We start from the raw sequence: 22,464 nt of genomic DNA on the forward strand, positions 1-22,464 counted from the left end.
CTTTTAAGCCCATTTTAGGTACCATGTGCTGAGAAACAGGCATTTGCCAAAGATAAACTAATAGTCACACATTGGAGTGATATTGAAAATCTTGGCGTAAATCCTGTGTTTGTGGAAACGGGCATTATTTGTGACTCTCATTACATAGGCTGCAATCTAGAACCTCCTTAAATAGGTTAAGGTCTGTCAGCCTCCCTAGTACCACTGAAGTGAGTTAAGTTGGTTACAGGTTCCCGTCTAGTATCTATTAACACATGAGAAATTAAGTTACCCTAGTATCTGTTCACATGTGAGAAGTCATTTCTGATGTGTCATTCCTTTCTTCTTTCAAGGCAGAGACAGTCTAAAATGATACATGGATGGACATAAGATATCAGTGAAAACTCTGTATCCTCTGGGAGAACACAGGCCATGGTGTAGACTTCCTGCATCTCCCCGTGCTGTCAGCTTAATTATCTCAACCATTTCCTTGGACCCACTTGAAATTCCTGACCCTCGTGAACTTGCTGCCCCATCTCCAGGTCATGGAATTGTGATGGCTTCTTGGAGCCATCTCAAAGCATAAGTGAGTTTTAGTGGCTGCACAGTGGAGGGGTTCACTCCAATATACAACTATTGAGGTGTTGCCTCTGGGAAAGACTTTGTGCAAACCACTGCAGGGTTTCAGAGAGAGGAGGACGCGGTCTCAGCACCGAAAGAACGTGAAGTCTAGCGGGGGTTGTCACGTTGCAATAAGGATCGCCATGGAGATTGAGAAGCAGAAAAGTGGAGATTAATTGGGGAGAAGTTACAAGAGGCAGTGACGGTCCAGATCAGCATGAGAGGAACTTAAAAGCACTGACTGGAGTCTGTGGGATAGCAGCTTCTCAAATGCATGCTGTGGTCTGAGAGAAAAGAAGGGAGCAGAATCAAGAATCCTGCTGGCATTTTGAGCCGGGGTAACTGGCGGGATGGCTGTGCCTCAGTGGAACTCTAAGAAAGTCAGGAGGATGAAGTAGTTTTGTGGAAAGGGTCCTCTCACTGATAAGTTGAACTTGAGATTCTTAGAGTCACAGGAGCCATTCTGCGGGCAGTGAGAGATGTGGGATGGGAGCTTGGGTGAGGAACTGAGTCCTGAGATAGGAACTGAAATGGAGAAAATAAGTTGTACGTGACCACAGTGGGTAGACCATTTTGAGGAATGGGAAATACTAGGTTAGTGTTTTATCAACGCCTTGAAATTTCAGTGTAATTATATTACGGTTTGCTGTGATCGTGCGTAAGTTCCTGTTTGAAATTAACTTTTATGTTCGTCCCACTTGGTAGTCCTTTCTTTCCCACAGTTTTTGAGAGAGCATTTATATTTCTTTTAGTTACCATCAGAGCTATACTCACCTCTCCCAGTTGTGAGTACCTTCTCCTTTCCTTTTTGAATTCCCTATGTAGACTTTGCATTTCACCAGTACTTCCTGTTGCTTGTATCCATGGAGAGTTTCCTCATGGTGGAATCAGTTGATTCCACAGTATCCTTGCTTGAACCATTGTGGTTTCCAAGTGGAGGACAACCTGTTGCTTAAGAGTTTGGGCTTTGTAGCCAAACAAAACTGAGTGTGATCTCCTCGTCTGTCCTCCATGTACTTGCCCAGTGTGCCTCAGTTTGCTCATCTGGTTCTCTTGAGTAGTAAATGGAATCATGGAATCATGGCCTACTTGCTGGCCCCCAGTTAATGAATAGTTGGCGAAATAACAGTGGTGATGATACCGATAGCGGTAATACTCATTCTATCTAAACCTCATCAGATTTACCCAATGCCTGCTCTGTGTTGCAAACATGGGTTATGAAGTAGAATGGGGTCCTTCCACGGAACATGGCTGCTACTTAGTACTGGCTACTAAGCCCACCTCTGCATAGTGTCCATTTGATCATCTCTTGAAAAGACTGATCAGGACACAACAGACTTACACCCTTTAGTCCCGTTAGGCATTTTTTCCCCGTAGATACTGCTCTCAGTCTGGTGTTGACTTCTTCACAGCTGCCTCTCTGTGAGACCTTGTAAAAGTCACATTGGTTTTCTCATTCACAAAATGTGAATATAGCCAACTCTCAGTTACAGTCTGTTTATTCAAAGTGAATTGATTTTGACCTTTTCTCTTCTGCTGCCTCTTTTGCCCATCTCGCTGCTAATTAATTTCCACACAAGAGAATCAGCGAGAGCAGTAATAAAACATAAAATTAAAATTAGTTAATGTTGGTTCATGAGGATTTTTGAGAGCACAGAAGGTATGTAATTTACTATGAGCTTTGTCTGAGTTTTGATTTATTTGTTTATACCATTCAGACTCCTGTTATCATGGATAGTAAGAATTGGCAGTTATATAAAACAAACATTATCTTATAAAAAAATTAGGAATTTTGGGATAAATTCAGCTTAAGGTATTAGGATTTTTAATACCATCTTTCCAAGATTCTAAGGAAAATATGACCAAAAAATTTTATCTATACCATCTTTGATATAACCTTTTATGCCTGTTACTGTAAAAATATCAAATAGTCATGCTAGTTTTTATTTTCACTTATATAAAATTTTATCTATGTATATTTATTAAATTTTAGAAGATGATAATGCATTATAGAAGCTTTTTATGAAGTTCCTTATAGTTTTGTGATAGCCTGCTCGAACCTAGCTGGAGTTTTCCTTTTAGTAGATTTTTCCTTGGTTGCTAATATTGAAGCTTGACAAAGATAAAGAACTTTATCTTTATCTTTCTTTTTGGGAAGGGATTTCATAAACTTGGTTTGGGGGCATTTGAGGATACTTTAGCTAATCTTAGATAATGGATGTCAATTTTCTTAAAATAATTTTGAAATTGAATAAAATTAACTTTTGGGGAAACTTTTTTTTTTTTTTTTTGAGGGGGCAGGATGTTCTGCAAAGAGGTCTGAAAAATTTGAATTAAGCTTCCTCTTGGGGAAGATACCTCCTCCAGGCTCATCCATCTTTTATAACAAATGAGAAATGGGAGAGGTTGAGGTCTGGTAGCGTTCTCTGGATATGAACAAATAGGGACACAAGAAGAAAGGAATAAAAGAGAACATATAAATTGAAATGAAAATATAGTCATTTGCTAAATCTTTTCTTTCTTTTTTTTAATTAAATTTTTTTTTAATGTTTATTTATTTTTGAGAGAGAGAGCATGAGCAGGTAAGGGGCGGAGGGAGAGGGAGACACAGAATCTGAAACGGGCTCCAGGCTCTGAGCTGTCGGCACAGAGCCCGATGTGGGACTCGAACTCATGAGCCGGGAGATCATGACCTGAGCCAAAGTCGGACGCTCAACCGACTGAGCCACCCAGACACCCCATCTTTTTTTTTATTTTAATTTTTTTAATGTTTGTTTATTTGTGTGTGTGGGAGAGAGAGGGAGAGAGAGGCAGAGAGAGAGGGAGGGGGGAGGGGAAGAGAGAGAGAGGGAGACACAGATACGAAGCCGGCTACAGGCTCCGAGCTGTCGGCACAGAGTCGAATGTGGGGCTTGAACTCACAGACCGTGAGATCATCACCTGAGCTTAAGTTGGACACTTAACCAACTGAGCCACCCAGGTGCCCCAAAATCTTTCACATGCTGAATCCCACGACATAGCTGAGGGCAGTCAAATAATGAAATAGGGCATAGTCTTCCTGTAAGAAGGCCATATCTGCTTCATGACTGGACACTTACTTTTTCCTTTGTGCAAAGGCATATCAGGTAGGCTGTGATCCTGAGTGTTGTAGGAGGTAATGGCTGACATTTATTAGTGCTTGTGTATGTTCTAGGCATTGTGTATATGCTTGACGTCCATGTTTTCTCTTTTAATCCTCAAAATCACTTACAGAGGCAGTTGCTAGGACCATCCGTACTTTATGGGGAGGAGATGAAAGTTCATAGATCAAGGAATTTGCCCAGCTGGATGTAGGATTCCACTCAAGAGAGCTGACTCCCCAACCATGCTCTTGGTTCCCTGCCTGGACTTGTACCAGTGCGTCATCATCATATCGTAGGCAGGGAGCACTTTACTTTCATGTAATGGAACTATAGAGTTTTTACAGTTGGAAGAAATCTTGAAGAACCACACCTTCGTTTTCCAGAGGGGGAAAAAAAAGAAACACAAAAGCATTCGGCCTGTAGATTTCAACAGTCTTTCATTCAGTTAGTCAGTTGGCCAGCCAATACTTACTATTTACTGTTACTACTGCGTGCCGAGTAGTATATATGCCAAACATAGCCCGTGTCTTCATGGAGCCCTGGTGGCCTTTACGTATATATTTGGTGGTGGATTATTGGTGGGGGGGATTCGTAGTATAGTGTAGTAGTTATGTAGTATAGCAGTAAATCGGACAGTACTCAGGGGCATGGGCCCTGGAATCCTGCTCCTTGGTTTTGAATCCCCTCCATTAGCAGAACAGTAGGCACACCGCTTAATCTTTTTAAGATTGTTTTTTCACCTGTAAAATGGTATATTAATAACATCCATAGGATTAGCATACCATGAAGATTGAATGAGTTAACACGTGTAAAGCATTTAGCAAGGCACCTGGCGCTTGGTGAATGCTCAACAGATATAACTGCTATGAAGACGTTTTGACAATATTCGTAGCGGTGGTGGTGTTTCAACCCTCGCAGAGAAGGCACATACAAAGATGTGTATGATAAGGTGTGTGTTGTATGACGATAGGGGAAGGAACAGAGGGCTTTGGGAGAACAATAGAGTCAGAACTCCTTCCTCCCCGTTGGTTCAGGGCAATCTAATGTAACAGTGCTATTTTCTTTCTCACTTTCCTTTTTCCTTTTTTGACTTGGTAAATTTCTTCACCTTGTTGTCCTAGATCCTATTGTTTCTGACTCACGGCGTTGGACATCAAATATTTATTCAGACCCAGCAGCTATGTGCTAAGCACTTTACGGAATGCTGGGGCAGAGTAATAGGACATTAGCCTTAATGGGATGTGTGTATGTCGTTGTGTAGGTGTAGACTATGCCCACACGGGCACACACCTGCAAACACAGCCATTGTAACAGATGATGCTAAATTCACTTAACAGATACATGCAAAGTAGAGCCTAAAGAAGGAAGTGATTGACTCCCTCCAGTTTGAATGTGGGGCAAAGGAATTACGGAAGGCTTCATGGAAGAGGTAGCATTTGTTTTGTGTCTTAAAGGATCACACCTTTGTTGTAGTCAAGAGACATTGCAAATCCGGGGAAGAACGTGAAACAGGAATGCCAAGGCATGAACAACCATGGCTGGAGCTTATAGCACGAGAAGGTAACGGAAGTAGACATCTACCTTATGGGTGGGAGTGGCAGAAAGGGAAGCTACTGGATACTTCTAAGCTGGAATCGCACTGTTGGGTTTGAATGTTACTGTCACTCCAGGAGTCATGTGGAGGGGAAGTTGAAGAAGAGGAAATGTGCCGTCTGCCCGCTGAGATGGGATGGTGACTGGCTGCAGTGGCCATGAGGAAGGAGGAAGGGAAGAGCAGGCTCTGGAAGTACTAACTAAGAAGAACCACAGGGCTCTGGGCATCAGTTGGACATAGGGCCAGGGAGTGGGGAGGAATGGTGTTTAAGATGAGTCTGAATTCTGATTTGGGCAACTGGTTACCATCGACGAGAATAAGAAATAACACATCAAGAGAAGACAGTTGGTTCACTTTGAAGCATTGACTTCTAGGTTTGTCTGATGTATAATGACTGAAATACTCCATAAGGAGCTAGATGACAGGTTTGTTTAGTAGCGATGTGTATATTGGAAATCTTGATTCCGAGTCACTGGTGACAGCTAAGACCTTTGGAGTGACTCGGGAGGAAAATGTATATTGTGAAGAGAGGACAGACAGCCTTGAAAAGAACACTGGGGAATACCGGGGCACCGGAGACAGTCAGGTGTCATTAAAATCAGGGGACAAATTTTCATGGAGGGAGTGGTCTGCTGTGTGAAATGTCACAGAGGGGCCAGTAATTGGGAGGGCTCATGACTGCCTTTTGGATTTGGCCCTCTGGAGGGAAGGTGGTTACCAGTAACACCTGTCCCCTTGTTGGAGCTTATCTGTGGTGAGGTGCAAAGTGGATGGAAGAGAGAATATGGGCAGAGCCCCTAAGGTCTGTCCCTTAGAAGCCTGGCGGGGGATGAATGGAGGGAATACGAGGGAAGGTTTTGTCTGTTCTTGGTGGGAGGGACTTGAACATGGCCTAGGTTCTAGGAAGAAGCAGGTAGAGAGCCAGACAAACCGAAGGTAAGGAGGTGAGATGACTGGTAGAACGAAGCCCCCACAGGAGAAAACTCCAGACTTGGACGCAGGTAAGCAAGAGTTCTGAGAAATGGGTCTGCAGGGATTTATGCCTGATGACCTCACTTTGCTCTTAAGAGCACTGGGTGTTGTATGTAAGTCATTGTGATGATAAATTATATTTTAAAAAAAGGGGCATGAAGTTATCAGAATTTGGCTGGAGGACTGAAGCAAGTCAAGCAATGTCTGTAAGATTAACGTACTCTCATTTTTTACTTGATGACTTTCTTGCCTCACCTCCTCTGGGGCTGTAACCAGCTGGACATGCTGTGGCACTTTCAGTCTGGAAAGCCTTTCTTTTTCATTGTCTCTGTGCTGTTCAGCTTTTCCCCTTGGCTTTATCATACCACGCATCTAACCTTGACCTCAGCATGAACTTGTGGTTGTTAACCCTCCTTTTGTGTTTCTGATTCACGACTCCTCCCTTCCTTCCTTCCTTCCTTCCTTCCTTCCTTCCTTCCTTCCTTCCTTCCTTCCTTTCTTTCTTTCTTTCTTTCTTTCTTCTTTCCTTCTTTCCTTCTTTCCTTCCCTGTTTCTTTTCTTACTGGGCTTATAATCAGTTCACATTTTCCTGTTGCCCCACTGAAAGTTTGAATCCTGTCTTCCTCATGTGTTTCAACGGATCTTTTGGAGTACTTCTGTGCCAGACTCTGCTGGGTCTGGAATACTGCCGTGTTCTGGGGTGGGAGCCCACTAAACTCTAACGAAAAAGATATAAAAGAATTTTGAGTTTAACTATTGTGAAGAAAACTAACAAAGGAACAGAAAAACCTACTTGTGATGAGATGGCCAGGGAGGGATGGATGCCTGGAGGAGGTGACATTGATGTTGAAACAGAAAAGGTGAAAATGAGCTGATCATATGTAGAGGGGAGAAGGAAAGCAGTAATTTTTTTTCTGGTATTTATCATATTCATAGACATTCTGTTGACATCCAATTCTATTGGATTATATATGTCAGTGGGTCACTACCAGGAACTGTTTGTGATACTATGGTGTCTTTCCTGTGGATACTAACTGGGTTTCTAAAGGCCTAATAGAAGACCTGTAACAGATTACCCTTCAGATGATGGCAGAAGTGTATATTTATTTGTTTGCTGAAGGAAGTTACCTGGAAATTCAGCTGTTGCTAAGCATCTGGTAATATATTCAGCATGGGACAGAAGGGAGGAACAGGACGAAAAATATATTTCCTCTGCCCGATTGCACTGGTATTTCTGTGTTTCCTCTATCCTTCCCTCTCTCCCTCAACTCAGGTAGTTCTGATTCACTAGCTCATGAGGAAAACTGTGTGTGTGTGTGTGTGTGTGTGTGTGTGTGCGTGTGTGTGCATGTGAAGCAACCATTATTAGTCATCACCATCGTATGAATTAGTTTAAATGTTCACTGCAACTTAATCCCAGAAATATACATTGTGGGGACTAATCCGAAGCTCCAGATTTTGAGACTAGGTGGGTTTTACAGGATCTTTAATATCTTTAGCTAAGGGACAGGATAAGAGTTGCAGATTTCTTGGAGGTGAACCTAGATAGGTGTCACAATATCTTTAATTTCTGTAGCTGAGGGACAGGACAAGAGTTCCAGATTTCTTAGAGGTGAGCAGAATAGAAGAAGGTACTAAAAGAGAGATAAACCAAGGAGAACGGAGACACTGAAATGGAACTTGGCTGACAGTAATTTTGCCTAGCGTCCGCCCAAGTAGACATATCAAACATTATCTACCAGAGGAAAATGTATTGTTTTCTTGCATGTCTAAGCTTGTACAACTAAGTTCTTGTTTTCTAAGGAAAGAGGATGAAGATAAGAGTATGTGGAATGATTTATTAGGCTTCAGTAACTTTCCTAAGATGCCCTGGCCAGTACTTTTGAAAAGGGAAATACACCTAATAAGTGTTTTTTTGATCCCTCAAGACAGAGGTTCTCAACATTTTTACTCGATGCCACTCAAGGATTGTCAGCATTCACAATCCCAGTGGACTTCGGTGGTGGACTTCGCTTGCCATGTTCCAGAAATTCTACCACTTGGCTTTTCAAGGGAGTAGTAGTAGTGATATTATCAAAGGGATGATTTTGGATGTATCCTAATTTGAGTTATTGTTAAGAGCAAGTTAATAATAATGTGGTGAACCTTGACAGAGAATAACTTCCTTTGTATTTAGACATTTATTACTTTTGTGATTAGTTTATCTGACAGTGGTGACAAGGGTGTGTTTTTGAAAATGATCGTATAGCTCTCCAGCCAGGAACATTTTTCATTTGTACATGGAATGAATGCTCTTTGCAGTTGTCCATCAATGTTTGGTTTGATTTCCCCTCATTATAATTCTTCATGAGCTCAGAGAAGACATCTCTAGTGCTATATGAAATATAAATGATTCCTAGTAAATGGATGGGAATTTAGACTGTCATCTTAATGTAATAACATGTTTACCCACATTTAAAGTATATATACAGATGAAGCTACACTAAGGACTTATTAACTTGAATTTTATTTATGTGTCTAGTTGAGACATATCCCTGGAACTTAATTAAGGTGCTGTGTGAATTGTAAATATGTGTCATTCAAACTGTAGCTATCCAGAATTTTATAGTTCTAGATTCCCCAATGATCTTCCTGAGATTAAAAGGTATACAGACTTTTTAAAGGGTCTTAAAATAAGGGGAGGTGAAAATAGACTTACTTAGGCGTATTTGAATATATATGTGAAGTTACTTCCTTGGTCAATAGAACTTGAGGGGTGGGTGCCTGGGTGGCTCAGTTGGTTGGGCGTCTGACGCTTGATTTTGGCTCAGGTTGGGATGAAGCCCCGGGGTGGGTTCTGCACTGACAGTGTGGAGCCTGCTTGAGTTTCTCTCTCTCTCCCTCTGTCTCCCTCTGTCTCTCTCCCCCACTTGTGCTCTTCCTCCTTCAAAATAAATAAGTAAACTTAAAAAGAAAAAAAAAAAGAACTTGAGCTTTTGTCCTTAGGGAATATTTATTAGCAATTAACTAATTAGGGTGCCTTCTCTGAATTACTTTATTAATTTAAATAAGGTTATGGGCCTCCATGAAAAACTGTATTATGCAAAATATTAACTGAGGAAGAATCTATTAAGAAATGATGAATGTGAGAGTCATACAACTATATAGAATATATTTTGATCTCCTTATACTTTGACCATAGTAAACTAAAGAGAAATGTCCATTTAAACACTTTGGTTCTCAGTTGATGTGTGAACATCATTACATGTAAAGAATTCGCTAATGTAATTCGTAGGCAGTTCAAACTTATCTTTGGGGACCTTTTTAGACGACTTAGCTTTTTAGTGAGACTCCTTTATGTGGAGGGTGCTGTTGATGTTGCATGGTGCTCCTTGAATGCTTTATAAAGAATGTGATCATTTATTTGGGGATTTTACTCTAATGCTGCTCTGGCAGACTTGTGGATTCCCTGACCCCATGACCTGTAGTTCTTTTCTTTTCTGTCTGTCTGCTACTGTGTGAACTTCTTTGTTACTAAAATAGCATTCATTCCTTTATTCAATAAACATTGATGTTAGACACTATTAGACGATTGGGATTCTGAGGTGAATAAGGCACTTCTTCTACCTTTGTGAGGCGTTCAAGGGTTTTCAGCCCCTGTAGAGAACCCCACCTCCTGGACCCCTCCTTTTGGTTATCTTGAATCCCAGTTTTTCACCCCTTCAATCCAAAGCTGAGCAGTCTTGGTAGAGCTCCAATTAAAACAAAGTATATTCTTCCTTACATTTTTTTCACTGATAGATCCATTCCTAGAAAAATCTGGGTGTGCTATATTTTACCTAAATTCGTTTTAAGGCATACAGTTATTTTGTGAATCACTCACGGAGGGGAAACAAAAGTGCTGCCACTAAACGCTTTTGCTTAGTGCTTTGACTCCATGGTTTTGTAGTGTTCGTCCCAACTTCAGAGATGTTATAAGGAGAAAATATGAGGGTCTTAGAATGATCTAAATACAGTGTTAAAACCGAGCCAAAAATATAAAACAGGCTTTTTACAGCATGATTAACAGTATATTTGAAAGCTCTGTCCCATTGTGAAGCACTGACTTAAGAGATAGCCACTGTTAATATTCTGCTGTAGATCCTTTGTATATATATCCTTCTGGACACTTACACACACACACATCTATTGGTTTATAGCTATCTTAAAATATGTTTTTGTTTGTTTTGTTTTGTTTGAACAGGATCTTGTAAAGCATGTAGCTATGTAACTATTTCCCCTTCTTGGTATATTTCGAGTTCTTTCCATGTCAATATACACAATCATTAAGTTCCACTCTATGATTCTATTAGAATTTGAATTTCCAAATGCCCATTGTTGGACAATTAGGTTATTTCTGGTCTTCTTCATTATAAACATCTTTGTGCACTTGATATTGTTTATTTAGGATAATTTCCAAAGAGTGGAGTTGATATATTAATGGATATGTAGAATTTGGAGACAATTGATACATATTGCCTGTTGTCCTACAAGAAAATTGGTATCATTTTACAAAAGTGTGTTAGTTATAGTACCAACTGGCACTGTAAGAAAGTCTGTCATTTTAAAAAGTCTGTCAATATGTTAGGTGAAAATGAGTACATTGTTTTACACTAGTTAACTAGTTAAACTTTTTTCTCCATAGGGTTATAGATAACTTGTATTTCTTTTAATGTTAAACTTTTAAAGTTAAACTTTTTTCTCCATAGGGTTATAGATAACTTGTATTTCTTTTAATGTTTATTTATTTTTGAAAGAGAGAGAGAAAGAGAAGGAGGCAGGAGGGTCAGAGAAAGGGGGGACAGGGGATCTGAAGCCGGTTCCACACTGACAGCAGTGAGCCCCATGCAGGGCTCAAACTCATGAACTCTGAGATCATGACCTGAGCTGAAGTCGGTTGCTCAACCAACTGAGCCACCCAGGTGCCCCTGGTTATGCCTTTCTTAACAAGGTTAGAATCTCTTTCCTAATCTTCAGGTTAAATTAATATGTATGTATTCTTATATGCTTAATATATAACCTATATATTTAGTATTTTTAAAATTTTTATGTTAAAGATTTTATTTACATAGAAATGAATGACTTTGGATATATGGTGTGAGAAAGGTGCTTACCTTATTTCCTCCAAATTTTTGTCTAGGAGTTCCTGAGAGAGTTTGTAATTGAATTGCTTTTTCTTTTCCTTGTATTAGAAGTCATCGTTATCATGGACTGAATGCTTAGGTGATGTGTGTCTGTTTCTGAGCTTCATATATTTCTGCTTCTTTTTAATTTTATTCTGCTGAATTGGTTATTTCTGTACCAGTAGCATATTGTTCAAATTATTACAGTTTAATGGTGCATTTTATCAAATGGTGCATTTTATCCAATTCCTCATTACACTTTATTTTCAAAGTTTTCTATTTTCAATTTTATTGTAGATTGACTTTTACAACATTTGTAAAATTCTGGAAAAAATTCTATTAGTATTTTGGTTGGGATTGGATTAGATTTAATGATTACAGTGTATACTGAGTGGACACAGAACAGAAATCTTGATAATTTCTTTTTTATTTATTTATTTTTTTAATGTTTATCTATTTCTGAGACAGAGACAGAGCATGAGTGGGGGAGGGGCAGAGAGAGAGGGAGACACAGAATCCGAAGCAGGCTCCAGGCTCTGAGCCATCAACCCAGAGCCCGACGCGGGGCTCAAACTCACAAACGGTGAGATCATGACCTGGGCCACAGTTGGCCGCTCAACCGACTGAGCCACCCAGGCGCCCCATTGATAATTTAATTTCTTAAAAAATAGTTTAGTGGAGTGTGTGACTCTTGCTCTCAAGGTTGTTAAGTTTGAGCCCCACGTCTGGTGTAGAGATTACTTTAAAAAATAAAATATTAAAAAAATGGTTTATTACAGCAAACTACCTAAGGACCTACTGTGTGGAAGATCCTTGTTTAGACACTGGAGACAGATTTGAAAAGATACGGACCTTATCTTTTGTCCTGATCAACTTTTATAATTGTACAAGTATTTGAAGTAGATTGCATAGTGTAGGAGTACTGTAAGACGATTTTGTCAAATTTGTATTTTAGAGTTATTTCTCTAGAAGCGAGGAGGAAGGGGATTTGTGCAGAGAGGGAGTGGAGGTAGAGAAAACCCTTCAGAGCCTCTGGAAGATTTTGAAGCCCAGGCCAGAGGGCAAATTAAGGGTGGATCCTAAGTGTGTTTAGAAGTGACATTGATAGGACACAGGGAGTGGATTGGACTTGGAAGGAGAATGGTATGGAGGGAGGAGTCTGAGGATGATTGTGGTGTTTTGGGCTTGGTCAGCTGTGGGGGGAAGTGACGCTATGCTGGAGATTGAAATACAGCAGAAGGCACAGATTTCCCAAGGCAGGTGTTAGATTTAGTTCTAAGTACAGCTGCCAAGGGGTTGTGAAGCTAGGTAGAAGACTTGTCTGGTTCTCCCAAGAGCGTCCTTTGCCGGAAGACATAGAGCCCTGGCAGGATTATTTACAGGAGATGAGAGGGCCAAGAAGGCTTGCATCAGAGACTAGAAGGGATGAAGCCCGTTCAGAAGAGGAGTTAAGGCCCTGCCAGAGAGGAGAAGCCAGAGGCGGGAGAACTCACTAAAACTCTTAGCGACTAGAAGAAGGGTATCACAGGAGAAAAGGAATGAGAAGCGGCTGAACAGGTCAGATGGTGCTGAGAACCCAAGTAAGATACAGATTGAACGGTATTTTTGGATTAATCACTAGAGTTTGTGCCGTGGCTGGGTGGTTTGGGTGGAATGGTGTCAGCGGAAGCCCCATTGAAGTGGGAATGGAGTGTAAATAGAGAAGGGTTTCATTATTGTCACCATTTTTTTGGTAATATTTCCATAATTGAAGAAGCCTTGAAACCGTCTGAAGGGGAATGAAGAATACAATCGTTTTGCTGTCTGGTAACCTCCAAATCTGTGTTTTTAAATCGAAAGATGTCTGTGTTTGTCCACTCTTTAACTTTTTCTAGCTTCTCGGCATCATGCTAAATTCTGGGACTCAGTTGATGTGTGATAGAATGTCTGAGATGAAGTGATACGCTCCCTGCCATAACAGATCATTTTGCTGTCTGGTAGGAGATGTTAGACCAACAAGTTATTATACAGTTATTTATAATAGTTGCAGCAAGCCCAATAAAGAACAATTAGATGGTACAGGAGAGTTTCCCATACAGGGGACTTGGGAGGGACCCAGAACGCCTTCCTTGAGTAAGTGAATTTGAGTGGAGATCGGTTTTCCAAGTTGAAAGGCCCTGAGTTGAGGTGAAGCTTGCAACCTATAAAACCAGTGAGATATGAGGTGAGATAAGAGAGGCAGGCAGAGACGAAATCTGTCTAGGTTGTAGGTCATTTAAAGGGTTTTGGATTTTATCCTGAGAGTGATGATAAACTATTTAAACACTTTCAATAGGGGAGTAACTTGATCGGATCATTAGAATGTGAAGTTCTTGAGGGCAGTGATTTTCTTGTGTGTCCATTGTCTTTTCTCTGTGTCTGAAGGGGTACCTGGCACTTTGTAGATGGCTCAGCAATTTTCGAATACATGCTTTTATATTAAATGAGTGAATAGTTTTGTGTTTAACCAGATTACTTAAACTTGTGGGATAAGTACAAGTTGTTGTGGGATACACTGATTGCAGTGTAGGGTGAAGGGTTGCACAGACTAGTTCCTAGAAGGTCCCAGTGAGTGACGGTGGTGTTCCAGGATGCTGATAGCAATGGTGAAGCACATTTAGGAGGAAGAATAATTTTGATGGTGGCACATGCGCAAGAAGACATTAAGGATGTTTTATGTAAAAACAACAGAGTCTTGCAGAGATATCTCTAAGTAAACTATGACTTATCCTGCCTTTTTTTCAGATGATTCTTCCTGCTGTGTTTTGGTTTTAGTTTTTGACATGATCACGCACCTCTAGATTCCCACTTGCTCAAGTTTTAATTTTACTTTGTTACCAAGCTCTGTGAATCTGCCGTAGAGTATAAAAATGTCTTCCTGAATCTTCTCGTCTCCAGTCTTAAGAGCCACGTCCATGCTGGATCCCTGTATTATTTCTAGCCTAGGCTGTTGCAGACCAGAACGCCTGCCCTCTTTTGCCTTTCTTACCCTATTTAATCTCTGCTCCATACTTATCCATAATATAAGATTAGAAATGAGCATATCCTAAAACTCTCAGTGCCTTCCCCTTGCCCATCATGTGAAGTCTAACAGTACTGGTTGCTGTTTTTTTAAAGAGTACATTGGATTAAATTCAATAAATTTTGTTGAGCTCCTGCTACTTGTCTGCAATTTAGTCACAGGTACATAGTCTGTGTACCTTCATAATTTTCTGCCCTGATTCACCAGCTCTTACCTGGATGATCATAACTGATGGCAGTGGATATGTGTACTACCCTTCAGCAGCTCCACAAGCTTCCTTAATAGCCTTTAACGCTGGCAAATAAGACAAATATTCCTGCAGGAAAATTGTCCACACTTAAAGATTGTCAGATGTTTGGATCACTTTTTATTTAGTGATTTTTTTTTTTCCCTACCTTCTGGAATAATCTTCAGTTTGGCAACAGGATGTTATATAGATACTTATATTCATTTCATGGGCCCTTGGTGATGTCTGTATCTTTTTCTGCTCTCTACACACGCAGGAGTTACTTTTTTTGTGTTAACTTGAGTGATTTGGTTTTTCCTTAATAAGTATTTTTACCACAGTCATTCAGCGAACATTTGCCGGCTGCCTGTGCAAAGGGGTTCGAACTCTTCCCAGACAGGAGATCCTTTTTTTCCAAAGGAAATCTTAACCAGAACAGCAGTGCGTAGAGCAGATAAATATGGAGCTGTGCTGGTTGAAGTAGGGTAGCTAAACCCGGGGCTGCTGGATGCCCACTTAGTGGCCTCCAGGAAGTGGTTCTTAGACTTGGAAACAGGAGTCACAGGAGTGAAGCTCTTAACAACTGTGAGAGAGATGACATTTCTTAGGAACTTACACACAGCGGTAATGCCTGGCGTCCACTGGTATTCACATGACCAGCAGTCCTTTCCACACTTTAGGAAATTAGTAATTGATTTTTCTAGCTACAACCACCATTTGGGTACTTGTTAATGTTTAGAGTGTTTTTTGGGGGGTGCCAATTGGTTAAGGCAATCCACTCTTCATTTTGGCGCAGGTCATGATCTCACAGTTCGTGAGATCAAGCCCCGCAGCAGATTCTGCACTGATGGCACGGAGCCGGCTGGGGATTCTCTCTCCCTCTCTCTCTGCCCCGTACCCCCCTCCCCCCAAATAAATAAATAAACACTTTCTAAAAAAATAGGGTGCTTTATCTTGGGGTCCACAGCTCATCTTTGTCAAAAAATGAGCAGAGTGATCGAAACCATTTCCTGCTTCTGCTGCTTAGCATTTTCCCCTCTGTAGAGTGGCGTCTACTTTGAACACTTATGCTGTCTGCCTCACTCAGCCTTTGCCCCCCTCTAGGTAACCATAGTTCCTAATATCTCTGGCTGTTTTGTCGGAAACTCGCTTTGTTTTAGTCTTCGCTTACCTTCTTCGTTCATTCAACAAATCAAGTGGCTGCTATTTCAAGCACTCTTCTTAATGCTTGGAGGCCGGACTTAACAAACAGGTAGAAATTTCTGCATTCGTGAAGCTGACACTGTGGTTGGGGAGACACTCAAAACCAAGATAAATGTGTCAAGTGCTAGCTAGATAAATGCCATAGAGGAAGGGAAGGGAAATTCCCATTGTTATCCCCATAAGGACATGACCCAAACATTATTGAAGCTATTTTTCTAGAAATCGTGATAGGTTATTATAGACTCATCTCATTCTTCTGCCTGTTTTCCATCTTAACCCAAGTTCATGCACTTTAAAGGCATGAAGCTGGTCTTCAGACTGTCATCTCTGATTCCAGATAGCTGCTGGCCCAGCGGCTTACTGGCTCATTCCACACTGAGTCCTTGGCCTTGTTCTCATTAGTGCAGTTTCCCAATGTTTACTAATGACCTGTCTTACTCTCCCGCTTTCTCAGAGCTGAGAGTTTACTTATTTTAGTCATTGGGTTTCAAACTTTTGTATTTTCTACCCGTTAAGCTTACCAAATGAAATATGTAGAAGCCCAATCTATGAAAAAAATATGAAAGGTCTTAATGGGACGGAAGGTGTTTCGGATGAAACCAGAGGCACCTCTTCTCATCCCTGCTCTTTCAATCTGCATTGTCACCTCCAGGGACTCCTGCCATAGAGCCATTATTTTAGTATGGCGCTGTGATTTTATGATAACGGAAGTGTTCCAGGGCCGAGTTCCCTAATAGGGTAGGCACAGCTACCTTATTGAATGTGGCTAGTGTGACTGAGGAGCTGAGTTTTAAATTTTGTTTAACTTTAATTAAAGTTTACATGGTCACAGGTGGCTAGTTACAGTAATATTGGAAGATGAAGTCCTCGTGTAACGCTCTCAGTTTAACATTAACTGAATGTGTCTTTATTTCAGTTTTCTAGATCATGTAAAAATAACATTAGTTTTAGAAGGTAATGGACTCTTGAGAAGGTCTGGAATGAGTTCTGGCTTGTAACCTTGGACAGATTGTCCAACCCTTCTGGGCCTCAGTTCCTTTTTATAAGATGGGCAAATTTGTAGTACCTTTTCATAGTGAGATTTAAAATGAGGTAAAGCATGCAGGGCATTTGGTACAGTGCCCAATGCTTGATTTTAGGTGACTTATCCTAATAAGTTGGTTTTTTGTATGTTTGTTTTTTTGCTTGTAAAAAGAAAACATGCTCATTGTAGAACATTTAAATAAATGAGAAAAATAACAAGAAGAAATTAAAAATAATGTGTAATCCCACCATCCATAGACAAGCAACAGAAAAGCTTGTGAAATGTAGAAAACATGTGTTTTTGGTTCATAATATGCTTTTCTCTTTGTTGTGAATGTGCATATGTATGATTGTGCTATTCTTGTAAAAAAAGGGAGCTTTTGGAGGCTGTAGGTCTTATGTATACAGATTGCTTTACAAAGCCTTTTTTCTAATATTATATAAAAAGCCTTAGGGAATATGTTGTCATTACTGAAAAGCTGGTGAATTCAGTGATTTACTACTGTTTTGTTTTTTTTTTTTTAGATTTATCTTTGGTAACTTAATGTTTTCAGAATATAGAAATTCTTTTCATTTATTTATTTATTTATTTATTTATTTATTTATTTATTTTAATGTTGTTTTAAATTTATTTCTGAGACAGAGCATGAGCAGGGGAGGGGCAGAGAGAGAGGGAGACACAGAATCTGAAGCAGGCCCCAGGCTCTGAGCTGTCAGCACAGAGCCTGACACGGGGCTGGAACTCACAGACTGTGAGATCATGACCTGAGCTGAAGTCGGACGCTTAACTGACTGAGCTACCCAGGCGCCCCTAGAAATTCTTTTTAGAATTCTTTTAGGATGATAGAAAAAAGATGGAGGTGATTTTAAGTTAAAGCCCTTAAAAGTTCTGGCGTCTCAAAGTTGTCATGACTGTAGACATGCCTTATGACATAGTACTATGTATTCCTTTAAAATACTACATTTATTGAGCACGTTCGCTGTATCAGGCACGGGGCAAAGTGCTGAGAATATAAAAACAAGTAAGATGTCATCATTACCCTTGAATAAGTTATGACCTAGTGGGAGAGACCGACTTGATTCTAAATACAGTGTGGTCAGTGCTGTAAGAGGGATCTGGACCGGGTAATAAGGGAATAAAGGGCCTTCCTGGCCAGCTAGGGATGGAAGGGTTGTCAACGGAGGGTCCCTGGCTGAAGTAATACCTGAAAGAAGATTTAAAGGAATGATGGACTTAACCAGGCAGTGGTGGGATGAAGAAGAATCTAGGGAAAAGAAAGGGTGCAGTGTGAGGGCAGCCTGTACGACCTGGGGGTATTGGGAGAGCTGCGTTAGTTCGGTACGGAGTTCAGAGGTGGGGATAAGAGTGGAAGGGAGAAATGAAGATGAGCCTGGAGCAGTTACAGAAACCAGATGGGTCGCAATGGTCTTTCAGTGCCTTATTAAGGCACAAGGCCTTTATGTTTCCCATCGCAAAAGGTCTTTGGAGAGTACTAAGAAGAGAGGAGTAAGGTCTCTGATCATATCTTTGCCATACGTAGTGACATGATGGTGTGATTTGGACAATGGCACAGAGATGAATAGTACACGGCAGGGAGACCATCCAATGGGTTGTTGATTAGACCCGGTGAGAGATGATGGATGAGGAGGCTTTGAATCCAGGGTGCTGAAAATGAGTAGCCCTCTGGATGTGTGGGCGCGGAACTTGGGAGGGATGGTAGGCCTAGAGGTACAAGTCATCGACATAAGAGCCATGGGGTGACTGTCACCACACAAATGAAGTCCCTAAGGAGAAGGTATAGAGAGAAGATTTCAAGAGTAACTATGAAGGAGCATGGGGGAAACTACCAGTAATTATCACAGTGGTGAAGAAACGCCAGAAGGAGCAGCCCGGACGTCCTGAGAAGAATGAGAGCGTTGGAATGGTGGGATCCTGGGGATAACAATGTTTCCAAAGGGAGGAAGTGGTGAGACGCAGTCAGATTCTACAAAGATGCCAGATAAAGTATCTGGTGTTTCTTGGATTAATAATGAAGAGATAATTGAAGAGTTTCAGTGGGAGTTAGGGTGATATCTTGATGCTACACACTCCCAATATTATTTTAGTGTGTATTCTTTGGTTTCAAGTGTAGGTTTTAGGCAAAGGAGGGATTGATTGACGAGGTTCTGTGGGCTGTTTGGAAGATCACGTTGTAGGAATTAGTAGAATGAAGAATTTCGCATTATCAGGATAATCTCTTGCCATTTTTCTTCATTTCTTTCTGCCTGTTAGTTGCCTTCTTTTTCACATGGAGGGCAGTAGGCAGTACAGTCTTCTACCTCTGGAGTGAGATTGTTTTTCTGCCTTCACATCTGAGGGTAAAAATGTTGGAGAATGACTGAGATTGCCCATCTTGGACAGGGTGCTGTGCCGGAACCAGCTGCTGGTAACCTGGGTACAAGGTCATGAAAGAACATGGTGACTCCCAAGGTAGTTATGGGATTAGAGGTATGACAGGTCCCAGTATGGGGAGGAAAACTTTCTAGGAGTCCACTGGAAGTTTGTGAAAGATGGCATGGGAAATGAGGAAGGAAGGAATGTGAGTGTAGAGTACTCTTTAAGAACCTGGGCTATCAGAGTGAGTGTTTTGATGGTAACTAAACAGGGACAAGTGGACATTGGTAGGGTTGTTTCATAACCAGATCATCAGTGGAGATTTAGTAATGAGGATTGAAAAGGTATTTGAAAACAAGAGATAGATGTTAATTGTAGTGTGTGTGGGAAAAGATTTCTATGCAGACACATTCTTGTGGACATAGATATTTATGTGAACAGAGGAAGTCTGGTTATGATCACCAATTTCAAAATAATTTTGTGGTCCCTTTATTGTCAGATTTATGTTCTCTGGGTAGTCTTCTTTGTCTTTGAAATGAACATAAGCCATATCTGTAGAAAGAAACCAGAGAGTATTAGAGTTTGCAGATGATCCCTGAAGTTATATAATCTAAGATGCTTAATTTTATGGGTAAGAAAAGTAGACTCCAAAGAAGAGAAGTGAAGGAATCACAGATATAACAGTACCTACCAGAAGAAGAGGGTCTGTTTTAGTCCTTGGGTCTCTGATCAGTTCATGAGGAAGTCTTTCCCAAAACTTCCATAGACCTCCCTGGATGACCCATTGTCTAGAATCGGAGCACAGCACTCACCTCTGAAACCTGTTGCTGATTAAGGGGAGCATGACAACCTGATTAAAAGAAGAAGGATCTGCTCCCCAAGAATTGTGCACCTGAACAGAATCAGGACTTCCAAGCAAGAAAGAAGGGAGAAACGGTGTTGAGTAGGAGCTCCAGGATCTGTGACATAAGCTAAAGAGTCTGTTTGTATTCTGTGGGCAGTGGGACCTTCCCAAAGGTGGTTTTTTTGTTTTTTTTGTTTTTTTTTTTTTAACGTTTATTTACTATTGAGAGACAGACACAGAGTGTGAGCAGGGAAGGGGCAGAGAGAGGGGGAGACACAGAATCTAAAGCAGGCTCCAGGTTCTGAGCTATCAGCAGAGAGCCCTACGTGGGGCTTGAACTCACAAACCGTGAGATCATGACCTGAGCCGAAGTCGGATGCTTAACCAACAGCCACCCAGGCACCCCCTTTGCATTTAAAAAAAATTTTTTTTAACGTTTATTTATTATTGAGAGACAGAGGGACCCAGCGTGAGCCGGGAAGGGGCAGAGAGAGGGGGAGTGGACCTTCCCAAAGGTTTTAAAGCATGGAATAGACAAGATCATATTTGTGTTTCAGAAAAAAAAAAATCTTCATAAGACACCTGTGATGAAGTAACATATCATTCTTACACTTGCCTAAAACGACATAAGTTGATCACAGAGTTGAAGTAAATTTCAGATCTCCAGCATGTTCCCATATTACCTGCATTCCACTTCCTAATCATGTATTTATATGCTGTTGATGGTTATGTATTTGTCTTTTAAATTAGGCATTTAAAAAAACTGCCATCAAATTGGTTACTGTTTTCATTGGTTGGAGTGATTGGATATATAACACACACACACACCCACACCCACACCCACACACACACACACACACAACTATTGTACTCATAGGCTGTGGTTGGAGAGATTGGGTGTAAACACACACACACACACGCGCGCGCACACACACACACACACACACACACACACACACACACTGTCGTACTCATAGGCTGTGGTAAATGCTAAAAGGCCAAACAAGCATGATGCGGTTGGTGCCTTGGGCACCTGGGGAAAGCTATAAGAGGATCTGTAATGGGCAGTGAAGAATGGGATAGGTGGGGCAGATCTTTGTAGATGAAGGAAATAAACAGTATAAAATGAAAGGCAGAAAAGCCAGGGAATGCCAAGGTGCCCTGTACAGATAGAGCATAGACCTGGGGGGAGGACATTGGAAATAAAGCCATGAATGGATGATGGAGAGGCAGGCACAAGAGAATGGAGATCACATGTGCTGGTGCCTGACTTGAGTACGTACTATGCCAGGGTCTTAATGAGGCAGAGAGGGGTGTATATCAGTATTCTTCTTATGAGGAACTCAGGATCAACATAACTTGCCTGAGGACCCACTACTGATGGCTGAGTTTACATTCGAAACCAAGTCTGTCTTAACTTGGAAATTTGTCTGTTATTCCAATTAGCCTTCCACTGTATCATTCCATTGTGCTTAGAATATTAGCATTTGACTTTTATTCTCCTGAGCAGGAATGAACATTCCAGAAGTGCTCAGCAGGGAAATGAGATGGCAGCATTGTGGAGGCTGGGTGGCCACCATTCTAGTCTGCAGGCAGTTTCCTTTAACATCTCACACCCAGCCACTGGAGTCACTAAATGATTCTGTTGTCAGGCCTGAATTTGCCATATTTTCCATAGAAATAAAAATCAAAGTCTGTACCCACTTTTGTGTTTCCTTAGCTGCTTTCTCCTTTCTGGTAGGAGTACTTCAGTTCCACTTGGGCTTACTCCTCTTTATTGTGTATCCTGTAGCTCCTATAGCTAGCACTTACTCAAATTAGACCAACTGTACCAACTGCTAATTCACCGAGAGGTTTCTCGATCTGTCACATCTGGGATGTAGGTATTTCTTCTATTACAAGATATTTCTTCTATTATAATTGACATGATGAACTCTGATAGAAAAAGACGTCCCGTCTACCAATCCTGAACTTTCTATTTACAGTAATCATCTCTAGAAATAGTATGTAAATAAGGAAAATACAGAATGCCTATTCTCCATACCTTAAAAACACATCTGGAACTGTTTGAACTAACAAAAAGTAAAGTAAGTGTAACGGCAGATTATGCCATACCTTTCCTTTTTACTTAAAAAAAAAAAAAAAAAAAAAAAAGAAGGAAATGGAAAACATACCCCTTCTAGAAGCCTCTGACACTGAATTGGATATTGAAATGGTATCAGTAATGTATTTATATATGCCACATTTTCTTCCATGTTTCAGCCATCTTTGGTACATATGTGTTGGATATTTGCCATGTGAGTTGAAATGTTACCACATAGGGGA

General features: G+C 40.8%; 1 protein-coding gene and 1 long non-coding RNA gene across 7 annotated transcripts in view; both read left to right on the top strand.

Annotated features, from left to right (window-relative positions):
• RUNX1T1 (RUNX1 partner transcriptional co-repressor 1) overlaps positions 1-22,464 on the top strand; it is a 142,434-nt gene that overhangs the window by 55,701 nt on the left and 64,269 nt on the right. The window lies entirely within an intron of this gene.
• LOC128312889 (uncharacterized) lies at positions 10,855-14,798 on the top strand. The gene is made up of 2 exons (XR_008292803.1): positions 10,855-10,952; positions 11,016-14,798. It is a non-coding gene; the product is annotated as an uncharacterized LOC128312889 (long non-coding RNA).

This window comes from Acinonyx jubatus, chromosome F2 (genome assembly GCF_027475565.1).
Source record: "Acinonyx jubatus isolate Ajub_Pintada_27869175 chromosome F2, VMU_Ajub_asm_v1.0, whole genome shotgun sequence".
Lineage (NCBI taxonomy): Eukaryota > Metazoa > Chordata > Mammalia > Carnivora > Felidae > Acinonyx > Acinonyx jubatus.